Raw genomic sequence first — 12,075 nt, 5'->3', positions numbered from 1 at the left:
AAGTTTAAAGAGAGGAAGAACATTTTGAAAAAGTAATCAGTTTTAAATGCAGTCGTTTCACAATTATTGTGGGTCACTTAACGAATCGTCGCACTTCAAAATAGACCAAAAAATTTAAGTAAAATAAAATAAATTCAAAACGAATCTCAACCGTCGGTTGTGGACTTTATTTGATATCAATTTTATTACGAGCCGAATTCTCCAATTGCCGTTGGACTGGTTACAATCCACGAATGTCACAAACCGTGTTAATTTAGATGATAAGAACCCTCATTTTGCCCTTACCGTCACCGATGATGCTGTATGGTTTTATTATCAGAATGTAAGAGGATTGAGGACGAAACTTGACGATATCTTTCCGGCATCTTTCGATGGTAGCTACGACGTAATTATACTAACGGAGACTAGGTTAAATGACAGCATCAATTCATTGAAGTTTTTCGGTACCTCATTCAATGTTTTCCATTGCATCCGATCCACTGTTAATAGCGACTGAAGGCTGACCACCGTTTCTTGATGTTCAATTTTTACATCCCTCCCGACAAAAGCCGGTCAGATGATCTAATTGAAGAACACATTAGCACCATCCACTACCTTTGCAACAGGGTCTCTAAAGCTGACACTTTCCTTGTAGACGGCGATTAAAATCAATGGCAATGTTATTCGTCAGTGGCTAAACTCAAACGTTCCAGTGAAAAGGAAACCAATTTCACCTCCCAGGGGTACTCTTCTTCTTCGTAAAGCGATAGGGGACCGCAACCGCTGGTTGTGTCGTTTGAGGACTAATAAACCGGCAGGGTTAGAGAACAACTTCATGAGTTTATAAGTCGTATGTTCTAAAAGTATAGTTTGGTTTGCGCCGGAATCCTCAGCTAGCATCAAATCGTACATCAACGTACGAAAATTATCATGAAGAACTCTTAACAAATTCGGAATCGTAACTGAAGCTAAATGAAGTGCGCCCAAGTTGATTATTAATTGTATATAATGATAACAATTGCCACACACACATACAATGGCAGAAAATCTACGAGTGAAACCGACGCGTGTGATTTTTTTTGCGATACATCTTGCTTCTGTCTATCAAGCGGAACAATCGTCCGATGCAAACGCCGAACTTGCCGCGTCGCTGTGAGAGTTTTTTGACTGAGTCATCAGCCATCATTTTGAACCGATCATTCGAGCGGGGTGAATTTCCTGCGAGCTGGCAGCTGTCATACATGCCTCCCGTGTATAAAAGTGGTGATCATCGTGACGTCAGAAATTACCGTGAGATTACTAGCCTTTTCGTCGCCTTCCAAACTGTTCGAGATTATCGTCAGCGATCGAATTCTGCAAGCCACGAAATCTTTTATCTCCTCTGACCAACATGGTTTCATTCCCGGCAGATCCGTAACTATGAACTTGTTAGATTTCGTTACCACTTGTTCGACGGCTATGGAGGGTAGAGCGCAAGTCGATGTGATCTGTACGGATCTGAAAGCGGTTTTCGATAAAATTGACAACAAAGTGTCGTGGTTTTCATCCTATCTAACTGGAAGAACGCTTCATGTTAAACACGGCCTATGCATCTCTTCGCCGTTTGTTAACATATCTGGTGTTCCGCAAGGGAGCAATTTAGGATCACCTTTGTTCGTCATTTTTCTCAACGATGTTGCATTTTCGCTTGGTTATAGATGCAAACTTATTTACGCCGATGCGATGATTTGAAAATCTACTTAGTGGTACGCTCCAACGAGGACTGCGCACTTCAAGTCGATTATTTCTAAGGGGCAACACGATTAGGAGGATCTAACAAAATTATAACAGATCTTGTTATTTTGTTATCAAATTTTCTAACAACAGTTGTTATTAATTTGATATATTTGATCATATTATAACAACCGTTGGTATGATTTAGCCTCCATAAGTGGTTAAAATATCAAAAATTATAACTAAGCTGCCTCTAATTAATACCTGATTCATAACAAACCATGCAATGATTTTATCTTAATTGTAACACATTGTGTTAAAGGTTAATTGTCAACATTTCAAGATATTCCAAAAATAACACAGCTAATAAAGATATATTAACAAGTATTAGTAACTGTGAAGTGACGTATTTAATATACTTTTAAAATGATGATGGTAATTAAAATAAGTTTTGCAAGTAACATATTTTGTTATAAAAGTAATATGCAGTTAACATAATTTGTTATCAAAGCGAAATGTGTCATTCTTAGTGGTGGAATCTATATAGCTCATTCATAACTCAATGTGCTAATTGTATCTGAATCTGTTACAAACTTGAATTTGCTTCCTAATTAGTTTATTGTTGATTTGTAACATAATATGTTAAAAATATCAAAATGTGTTATAAAACAGATATAATCTTGTTATGGCCTCCTGATCGGGAGCCCGAAAACTTGACTTCATCTCCAAAATTTCCAAGGACTTCACGGATCCGCATTGCTCTCGTTTGGCCGATCCTTGAAAGTGCTTCCATTGTATGGAAACCGAAAATCATATTTACATCATAAAAATGTACAAATAAAGCAGTCCAGTGTTGATATTTGTTCAAGGCTCGCATTTGTTGCTAGCTCTTTTGGTCGAATGAAAGGCAATTTTTTGTAACTTTTTTCATTACAAGAAAATATAATTGGATAAAATCTTGGATTTTTAAAATAATATAATTTAAGATAATAAAATCTAGGATTTTTAAAATAATACTTCCCATGATGCAGTCCCCATTTTCAGCTCTGTGCCAGACCAGCAGCAGAACCCTAATCCACTGCTGATTTACTACCGGAACGTGCGTGGTATTCACACCGAAATCAACGACTTATTTATTGCTATAACAGAGTCGAACTATGATATGTTCGTTTTCACGGAAACCTGGCTTGACGAGAGGAATCACTGGCAACAGATTTTCGGGAGCGCATGTTCCGTCTCTAGATGCGATCGTAACCAGCGGAACAGAAGAAAATCCTGTGGCGATCACCCTGATGTAGATGTTACATTGAGTTTGCCAATCCTTGTCGTGTATGAGAATGTTGTCGACTGTAACGGTTCAGACTTCCACAGAATTGATTTCTAAGGCCTAGCTACGGCAATTGCTCAGGTAGACTGGAGATCCTTGTTATTTTATCGCTGTTCAGTCGTTTCAATTCATTCGTACCTTCAACAGCTTGAATACCGGTTACGTTCGCATAAGCCGACCCGCTCGCAAGTCTCCATGGGTCCCGCGCATCTCCGTGGATTGAAAAGTACAAGATCTGCTGCTCTACCCGTATTTCAAAGATCGCGCTGCCAAGCCACCAAGCGACAGTTTAACCGTGCCTGTAGTGATTTTCGCGTGTACAACCGTCTTCTATATAAACAGTATATTCTACGTATGCAAGGAAAGTTTCGCAGAAATTCGAAGAAGTTGTGGTCATTTGTCATCTCCAAGAAAAATGAAGATGGTCTGCCTGTAGATTGGTTTCTGGATGATCGTAACCCAAGGAAAAAGTTCGAATTTCACTTAAGGAACGAACTTGGAAGTTTATATTTGACTCAAATTTAGTTCCACAGAACTTTCTTGCTGAACGACCAGATACTACATTTGTAAATCGAACTTCATTCTCAATAAACAACCGTTATTTGCAGCAACTTGAAACTTTCATCATGCAGCTTGACAAGCTTTATGTCTATGAATCTATAGCTTGCTAAGCAGCTTGGGGCTCCGCAGCCGCAAGGTTATCGAGTCTGCTTTGACAAGCGAGTGGTCGTGGGTTCGAATCTTAGTAGAATCAAGCCATTCGATGTCAAGTGGCTTTAGCATGGGTTTATTCTCAGACCCCTCCATTTTACCCTTCCTTCATGCTGAATTCTATATTTACCCTTTGAAGCCTCTTGATAGTGCAAATGTCCCTCCTATAGTTAAGGTCAGAGGTACGAATGAGTCCTCGCCAGGGACGGCTATAATACGGGATAGTACTGGCAACGAGGAATAAAAGTGGGTAAATTAGATCAAGCTTTGAAGGAAGGGTAAGCCCCAATACACACAAGCACGCATAAAATTTAATGAAGCATATCGCTCATTCAATAGCGATTATAGCAAAAAGAAATGCAGTGCAGGTCATACAGCAAACACCCGGGCGATATCACAATAGATCAACTACACTGGTCGCAGTAATGATTCGACACATGGAAAAAAGCAGCTTTACTTGTAATTAACCGAACTTCAAAGTTGCCTTGAGTTTGCTGCATGAAGCGCTGAGCAGCTTCTAAAGAAACTTTGTCAAAAATCTATAAAATAGCACTTTGAGTACTGTTTTTATACTTTTCTATTTTCTACCTCCGCCTCCCTCTAACTTTTGTAAAGTCGGTTCATGCGATTAAGATAGATTATCTAAGTTACCGAAAGGGAGTATTCAAGTTCAAATACCCGAGGTTTGGTTGGTAGTGTGTGGTAAGTTACAATAAATTAATATTTATAAAACATAATCGATTACTCTTCTGATGATCTTTCAGTAAATAAAATAATTTATATTGGTTATCACTATTAACTGAAATGCGAATGAAGCCTATTGTTCAAGGGAAAATTATAACTTGTCTCCGCACTTCCTGGCTCTAGAGCTAGATTGGTTGAAAAAAATCACTCTATAGCGATACTGCAATAACAACGAAGTGCGGAACAACACCTGGATAAGATCACAATAGATCAAAATGCTGGTCGTAGTGATAATATCCACACACAAAAAAAAATTAACTGAAATTAAATACCTCAGTTTAAACGGGAAATGTCATGAATCTACAAAACAGGAAGAAGTGGGAAAATTCCCCCAATCTTTTTTATTTTTATGATTGTTGGAATTTCTTTTGTAGCTGAACAGTGTTTATATAGCATGAACTTTTTGCGAACTTTCCAGTTCCGTTAAAAGTTGCTTTGTATTCCCTTCGAAGTTTAATCATCAAATATGAACTTGAAAGCACGGCTACCCAATTTGCTCAATTTAGGTCCATTTAGTTGAAGCAACTGGATTACGACTGAAATTAGTCATTTTTCGGTTACCACAACCACTTTGTAGCAACCGTGCTAGTAGGGTAATTACTTAAAAGTTAAGCTGAATAGAGTTTTATTCATGGTCATTTCGTTGGCTGATTAAGCCAAAAAAATCCCCTTTTATCGGAACTTTTGGTTACTTGGGAAGGCCAACGCTGTGCGCGATAAATGCAACCTCTTTGCAACACACTTCATGCAGGCTCTTAATCGTTTTGCTGCTTCCTGGGAACAAATTGCCTCTGCTGTTAGAAACACACATAACGAAGTCTTCAAACTCAATGTTTTTTGGGTAACTGAGGAGATGGATGAGACTGCCATCGGAAAACTAAAATATTCGTTTGTGACTGGATCTGACGGTATTCCATCTTACATCCTGAAAAAGTGTTCTACTGCCATCGTCAGACCACTACGCTCAAGCCTTTTTTACATGGTTTGTATTATTCGATTATTCAAGGACGGTGCAACTTAGGGACCGAATTGAGAAATAAATGGATGGCCCTTAAGTTTCCGGTTCTTCATAATCGAAAAAACAAACCGTGAAGAAGAAGGGAATAATAAGAAGGGTGATAACCGCAACATGGAACTATCGAGGAATTACATCGTTGTGCTCCAGCTCTAAAGTGCTAGAGATAATCGTGAAAGACGCTTTGTTCGCTAGCTGGCAACACTTTATTTCTTCAGACCAGTATGGATTCCTTCCAAAACGTTGAGTCTCTGCGCATTGTGTTGATTTTGTCTCGTTCTGTTTGCACAACATAAATGAAGAAGTACAAATTGACGCAGTGTTCTCGAACTAGAAAGCAGCGTCTGATCGAGTGGGTCACAGTATTCTCGCTTGCAGGACATGAGAAGTTGGAAGTTTTCGCACTGTTCTGCAGGTGGCTACAATCACACCTAGCACATCGTAGGCTGAGTGTGAAGATAGGGCCCCAGTTTTGCGACTCATTCCGCAAGATGTCCAGCGTACCACAGGGAAGCAACCTTGTACCACTGCTCTATTCTCTTTTTCTAAATGAACTAACGGCACTCCTGCCACCTGGCTGTCGGTCTTTTTATGCCGATGATGAAAAAACCTTTAGGGTAATCAAAATAGATTCCGACTGTTATTGAACTGCAACGACTAGCGGACAAATTTGAAAACTGGTGCTCGAGTAACTTGCTTACCGTCAGCATCTCAAAGTGCTTATGACGGGACATGTGTTACTACGTGTCTAGTATATCCGTGATCTTGGTGTCGTGGTTGGTTGTACACTATAACGACATTAACGAGGCTGTTAATCAATAGTCAATAGGATCGTAGCAACTGGACCTGCAATTGTCCTGCACTCTAACAGCTTGCTGCGAAGTCTGTCATATAAAAACAGAAGGTCAAGTTTCGATAACGGAATGTAGCACCTAGGCTTTGCTTTGCTTTACTTTTATAACGACATTATCGCCAAAGTCAATAAGCAACTTGGATTTAGTTTGACGTAGAATTACATCTTACGGTATGGTTTAGGAAAGGGTGTCATTCCGAAAAATCTAAAAATGCAAGCGTCACGAAAATATGAAAGATTTTGAATACAAACAGCTCAGCCAATTATAAATGGATTTTCATGGTTTAGATACCGATCGACTCATAATAGATGTAAAAGTTATGTGATTTCTATTGTAACTTTCTTTTTCGATTACAAGATAGTGAAAATTAATGAAAAGTTTCAAGGTCAAATATCCCCATTCATTTTCTTCGTGGTCGCCTTACTTCGCAGTCAGGGACGACAGTGATTTCGATTACTTTATTTTTAGAAAAAAAAATGCCAAAACCCCAAAAATGCCAATAAAAAATGATAAGCCTCCTCATCCCAACAAGATTTCTTAGGACCACAATATTCCTAGTCCAATTTGAGGTCCTGAAAATGAACAGTTATAAAAAGTGAGAGACCAACCCAGTCTTTCGTCAAATCTAATGTCTTATATGAAAAAGGGGTTGACGGAATATTATTGCATGTGACGTGATGCAGCAATTTTTTGAGTGAGGAAGTATTAGCGATTAGTTTAATATTTGTTTAAAGCCAGTTACCTAAACTTGACTAGTGCTACAAGTCGCACAAACATTTTCAAAATACGATATCGTCGCCAATCACCAAAAGAAGTGTGATTGCGTGTGTGGGATTGTTCCTGATGGAACTCTTAGTGGAACTAAAAACTCTAAGAAACGGACGAAACTGGAAACTCGTCTTCTTGCATCAAATTTATAGGAATGTTACAGAGCATTTATTACAATATAGGGTAACCAACGTATTTTGGACCCCCTCAACAGCTGTACATAATTTGGACACTTACAGCAAAATCAAATGGAAGTGTCCAAATTATGTACAGCTGCTGATGGGGTCCAAAATAGGTTGGTTACCCTAGTAAATTCAAAATTTGCGTGACAAAACGTCAAGCTTTGTTGAATTAAACCTGCATTCGTAGTCCTACGTGAGCCCCTCGTTCGTGCCCTTAGGCACAGCCCTTCATATTTTTTTAAAATCGTTAAGAAGTACCGTGACCACCAAATAAAATTGAACTTATAAACGAATCGATCTCAAATTTTGCACCTCACTATCACAAGTGTCCTCAATTTCAGTTAAGCAATAATCATGTTGAGGCTTATAAGTTCTTTAAATGAAAGATTGAATACAGGCATTTAGTACAGTTACTTTTTTAAGCATCCAGTAAAACTATTCTCGCCTTACGATAATGGATGTTGAGCGGAATGCTGCCCTTCACTCGCACATAATGACATTCCGATAGTTAACCGATGGATGTTTAAATTTTCTAAGCCCGATGGCTTTTTTTTGTCATCTATTTCTTCTAGCATTCAAACCGAAACTCGTTACAACCGTCAGCTGCCTTCAACTAGACGCTCAACCCCGGGGGAAGATAAACCGGTAATAAAGTACAACTAAATTAGCATGCCGTCGGAGTCGTTTACAGTCGCAAAGACCACCGCAGAACTTAAGAGCTCTCCCGCAAATCAACCGAACTTGGAATGGTCCCTCGTAAAAACCGAACACACTTTGAGTGAGCTGAAAATGCCAATTTCGTTCGTCTTTGCCGCATCCAGATTTTCCGCTAACATGCAGGCTCGTAAAAGTTTCGTCAGCGCCTAACAGCGTTGTTGATTTGGCGTTTCATCCTTCCCTTGCCTTGTCGGAAAGAAGACCAACCAGCGCAGCGCCACAGACCGGAAAACGGCCGACCGAGCGGGCGGGCTGCCGGAGTTGTTCCCCGTTGTTGTTGCGTTGCTTCGCTTGGTACCACGTTTATTGTCCTTTTCTTCGTACAATTCATCCATACGTCCCAAGATGCTCTCGCGTTCCGATGCGATGGTTTGGCTGTTGGTTCGATGTTGAATGAAAATGAAATAATAACAAACATATGTTTATGATTCTATTATACCCGAAGCGACAGACGAAATTAGACTCCGTCCTCCGGACGACGCGGTGAGGACATACGAGGAATTTTCCGTTCTCTCTTCCTAGATGGTTTTGGCTTTATTCGGCCGTATACCAATCAGCTTGACTCGAGTGGAGGCGTTCACAATGGCGCTGAAGACATACATGAAGAATACATTCCCGCCCAGCTGAGTCTTCTTCCGGTGTGGTACAGGATTTTATTTTGCCTTGAAACCCCGAGAACGCAGGAGCGCGCAGAGGAATTCGACTGCAAAATAAGTATTATTTACGTCGGTGCCAGCAGAAGTGTTTCATTTGCAGTATTTTTGCAAGTTTTATTACGCATAACGGCGAAATGGCATGTAGCGACAACATAGTATGAAGTTTTGATTTATCTTCTAACGTGGCAGCCAACAGCAGCGTGGCATTCTTGAGAGTAATGTATTAGTTTTCTGTGCAACCTTTTAGTATAATGTGGTTGTTATGCTCGTACAACATTATGGGAGATGTTTTTCTTCGGGGTCGTTTAGATGGAGTCGAGCGTCGGGAACGGGTTGGTACACTGCCACTGGAGTGGATGCTGAACACTGCGCATTGCTCGAGACAAATGGGAAATGAAAGAAAGTTTAATATTAAGCGGGGACCTTTGCTCTCTAATTTAATGGCATTTAAATTAATATGCTACCGAGCTGAATAACATACGGTTCCAGCTTAAGTTAGTTCCTGTTAATAATAAATGAGCTTTGTCAGATTCTAGATTACAATCAATTTCAGTATGATGTGTCTTTAAACTCTTTTTCATTCCATTTTTTTTGCTAAATCAATATTAGAGTAGGGAAGCAAAAAGAAAATTTATCACAAATGAAAAAACTAACACCAAAGTTGGTGCCTATTGAGTTTGTCACCGATCCAAGGGTAATGCCGGTAATCAAATCAATCCTCAAACGTTATCGGAAGTGATTCGTCGTCGAATTCGTTCAGTCATAAAATTAATATTCCACTCCCTCTAAATTTTCATTTCCTTTTGCTTCCTGTCGTACGTACGGTAAGGTAAGGAAAATAAATTTCACGAGCTCAAGTATCATGCTGATATTTTTGTGGCAATGTTTTCAATTTTGTTTTTTGTTGCCGAACATAAGTCTCGCACGCACTTGATTCCGGATGCTTCCCGCTTGCTGTAAAGTCGTCGATTATGCTTTTTTACAGATTGAAATATTAATTTTATAAGGCAATATTTGCCTTCTGGGTATTGCATTTTGAAATTAAGTGGCGTTCGTCTTCCGAAATGTGCAATGAAAAATAATAATCAGAAAGTGTCGACATTAAAAACCAGGCACAACAGTATATTTCCACATGTATAGAAGTGCTATCAAGTGTAACAGTAAATAAACGAAGAAGTGACTTCAACATCTTGGCAGCGTGGAAAGTTAGCCTTGAATAAAAATTTCGCTGCCATCCTAGACCCAGATTAAATTTTTATGAATGAATATTGAGCTCAATTAACGAAATATTTACTCACAATTTTGATGACGCACAGGACGAAATCGGCCCCCACCGCAAAACTGAAATTTCTAGGTTCAAATAGTGGATTCAGTGGTAGTTTATTGACCGAATTAGAGCACTCAGAAATCCAAAAGTCAAAATTCAAAATTTTATATCCAAAATCCATAATCGAAAATCGGAGATCAATCATCAAAAATCAAGAGTCGAAAATTGAGAATCAAAGATGGAATGATGGAGATCGCAATACGAGAATTCAAGACAGAAACTCGAAAATCGGAAACTAAAAATTACATAATCGCAAACTGTAGATCGAAAAAAAAAATCGAAAGTCGAAGATCAAAACACGCGAATTAAAAATTAAAAATTGAAAATTAAGATACAGAAATTCAAATAGAGAGACGAGATACGAAAAACGAAAATCAGAAACATGGAACATGTTAACAGATATCAGAAATTGGGAATCAGAAATCAGAAATCAGAAATCAGAAATCAGAAATCAGAAATCAGAAATCAGAAATCAGAAATCAGAAATCAGAAATCAGAAATCAGAAATCAGAAATCAGAAATCAGAAATCAGAAATCAGAAATCAGAAATCAGAAATCAGAAATCAGAAATCAGAAATCAGAAATCAGAAATCAGAAATCAGAAATCAGAAATCCAAAATTCAAAATTCAAAATTCAAAATTCAAAATTCAAAATCCACAATCTAAAATCCAACCGTGAACCGTAAATTAAAGTTATTAAATTATGAGTTGAAAACCAAAAATTGGAATGAAAAGCAGGAAATTGATAGTTGAAAATCAAAAATTGGATATGAAAATCGAAAATTAAGCGTTGGAAGTCAAGAAACAAAACTTGAGAATTGACTATCAAAAATCGATAATCGGAGTTCGAAAACTGAAAATAAAAAAGCGAAATTTAAGCAGAGGAGCGTTTGGTGCGAAAAATGTTAGACTGAATACTGGGAAAGTTTCGATCTGCGGCTAAAAATATTGGGTTAGTTTGTGGCAGTGGAATGCAAAAGATGGAATGCTTGGACTGGTAGGGACAAAACTAGATCTGAGACTAATTAATACATGGGTGTGGTATAGTTTAAATGCGTAAAGCACTCGAGTACTATCGAAAAATTGTGGGTTGGAGTCCCACTGCCACAAAGTAACCCAATATTTTTAGCTGCAGATCGAAACTTTCCCAGTATTCAGTCTAACATTTTTCGCACCAAACGCTCTTCTGCTTTAATCAAAATAGAGTTTACGTTAGGCCGCGAAAAAGTCAGTAACATTAAAACGAAAAAGAAAAGCGAAAGTTAAAAGTAGAAAATCAAAAGCCAGGTACCGAAAATCAGAAATCATACACTAGAAAAAATCGACGCGTCACAACCACGTGAAAAACTATGTAAAGTAAACTTCTGTATTGCAACTTACATGAACTTCCGGTGCTAGTTAATGGGATTGTTGATAAAATTTACCGGGATCGCACGTAAACCGGTTAGTATGAGTACAAGCTACCAATAATTAACGTAAATATTACATGAAAAGTGTGATGGATGAGAATTACCTATGTTTTTACGTAAACCTGACGTGCTGATTTTTTGGAGTGTGTTGGGGTTAGACAAAATGATCGGGACAGGCAAAATTTTGACGAAATTCAAACGGCCATAACTTTTACAAAATTGGACATTTTTGGATGAAACCAATAGTATTGGACGGGGAAATTTTTCCAGATTTCCTAAAATAGGGTTTATTTCTAATTCCCGTCGTAGTTGGTAAAGCCACTCTAATTTTCATCATTTATTTAATGGTGTATTTAACCCTCTAACGGGCAACATCGTAAAAACGATGCGATCAAGCAAATGACTACTTTATCATGAAAGTACACTCAAAAGAAACTCTAGTGATGATTTTCATGGAAATATATTTATCTGGAAGACCGCCAGCTATGAAACAGTCGAATTTCTCTTTTTCGTTTTTCATGCCTAACGCGCTACCTAAATATTTTGCCAGTTCAAATGTAACACCAAATTGGAATATTGCATGTAAATTACTCATAGAAAAAAATTCAAGTCGAATATTTTGCTCTAGATGCCCTTTTTGATTAAAAGTATAAAAGGAAATATTCGCACCATA

Source organism: Sabethes cyaneus, chromosome 2 (assembly GCF_943734655.1).
Source record: "Sabethes cyaneus chromosome 2, idSabCyanKW18_F2, whole genome shotgun sequence".
In the NCBI taxonomy this organism is placed as follows: Eukaryota; Metazoa; Arthropoda; class Insecta; order Diptera; family Culicidae; genus Sabethes; species Sabethes cyaneus.
The sequence above is the reverse complement of the archived record's forward strand: the minus strand, read 5'-3'. Positions refer to the sequence as shown.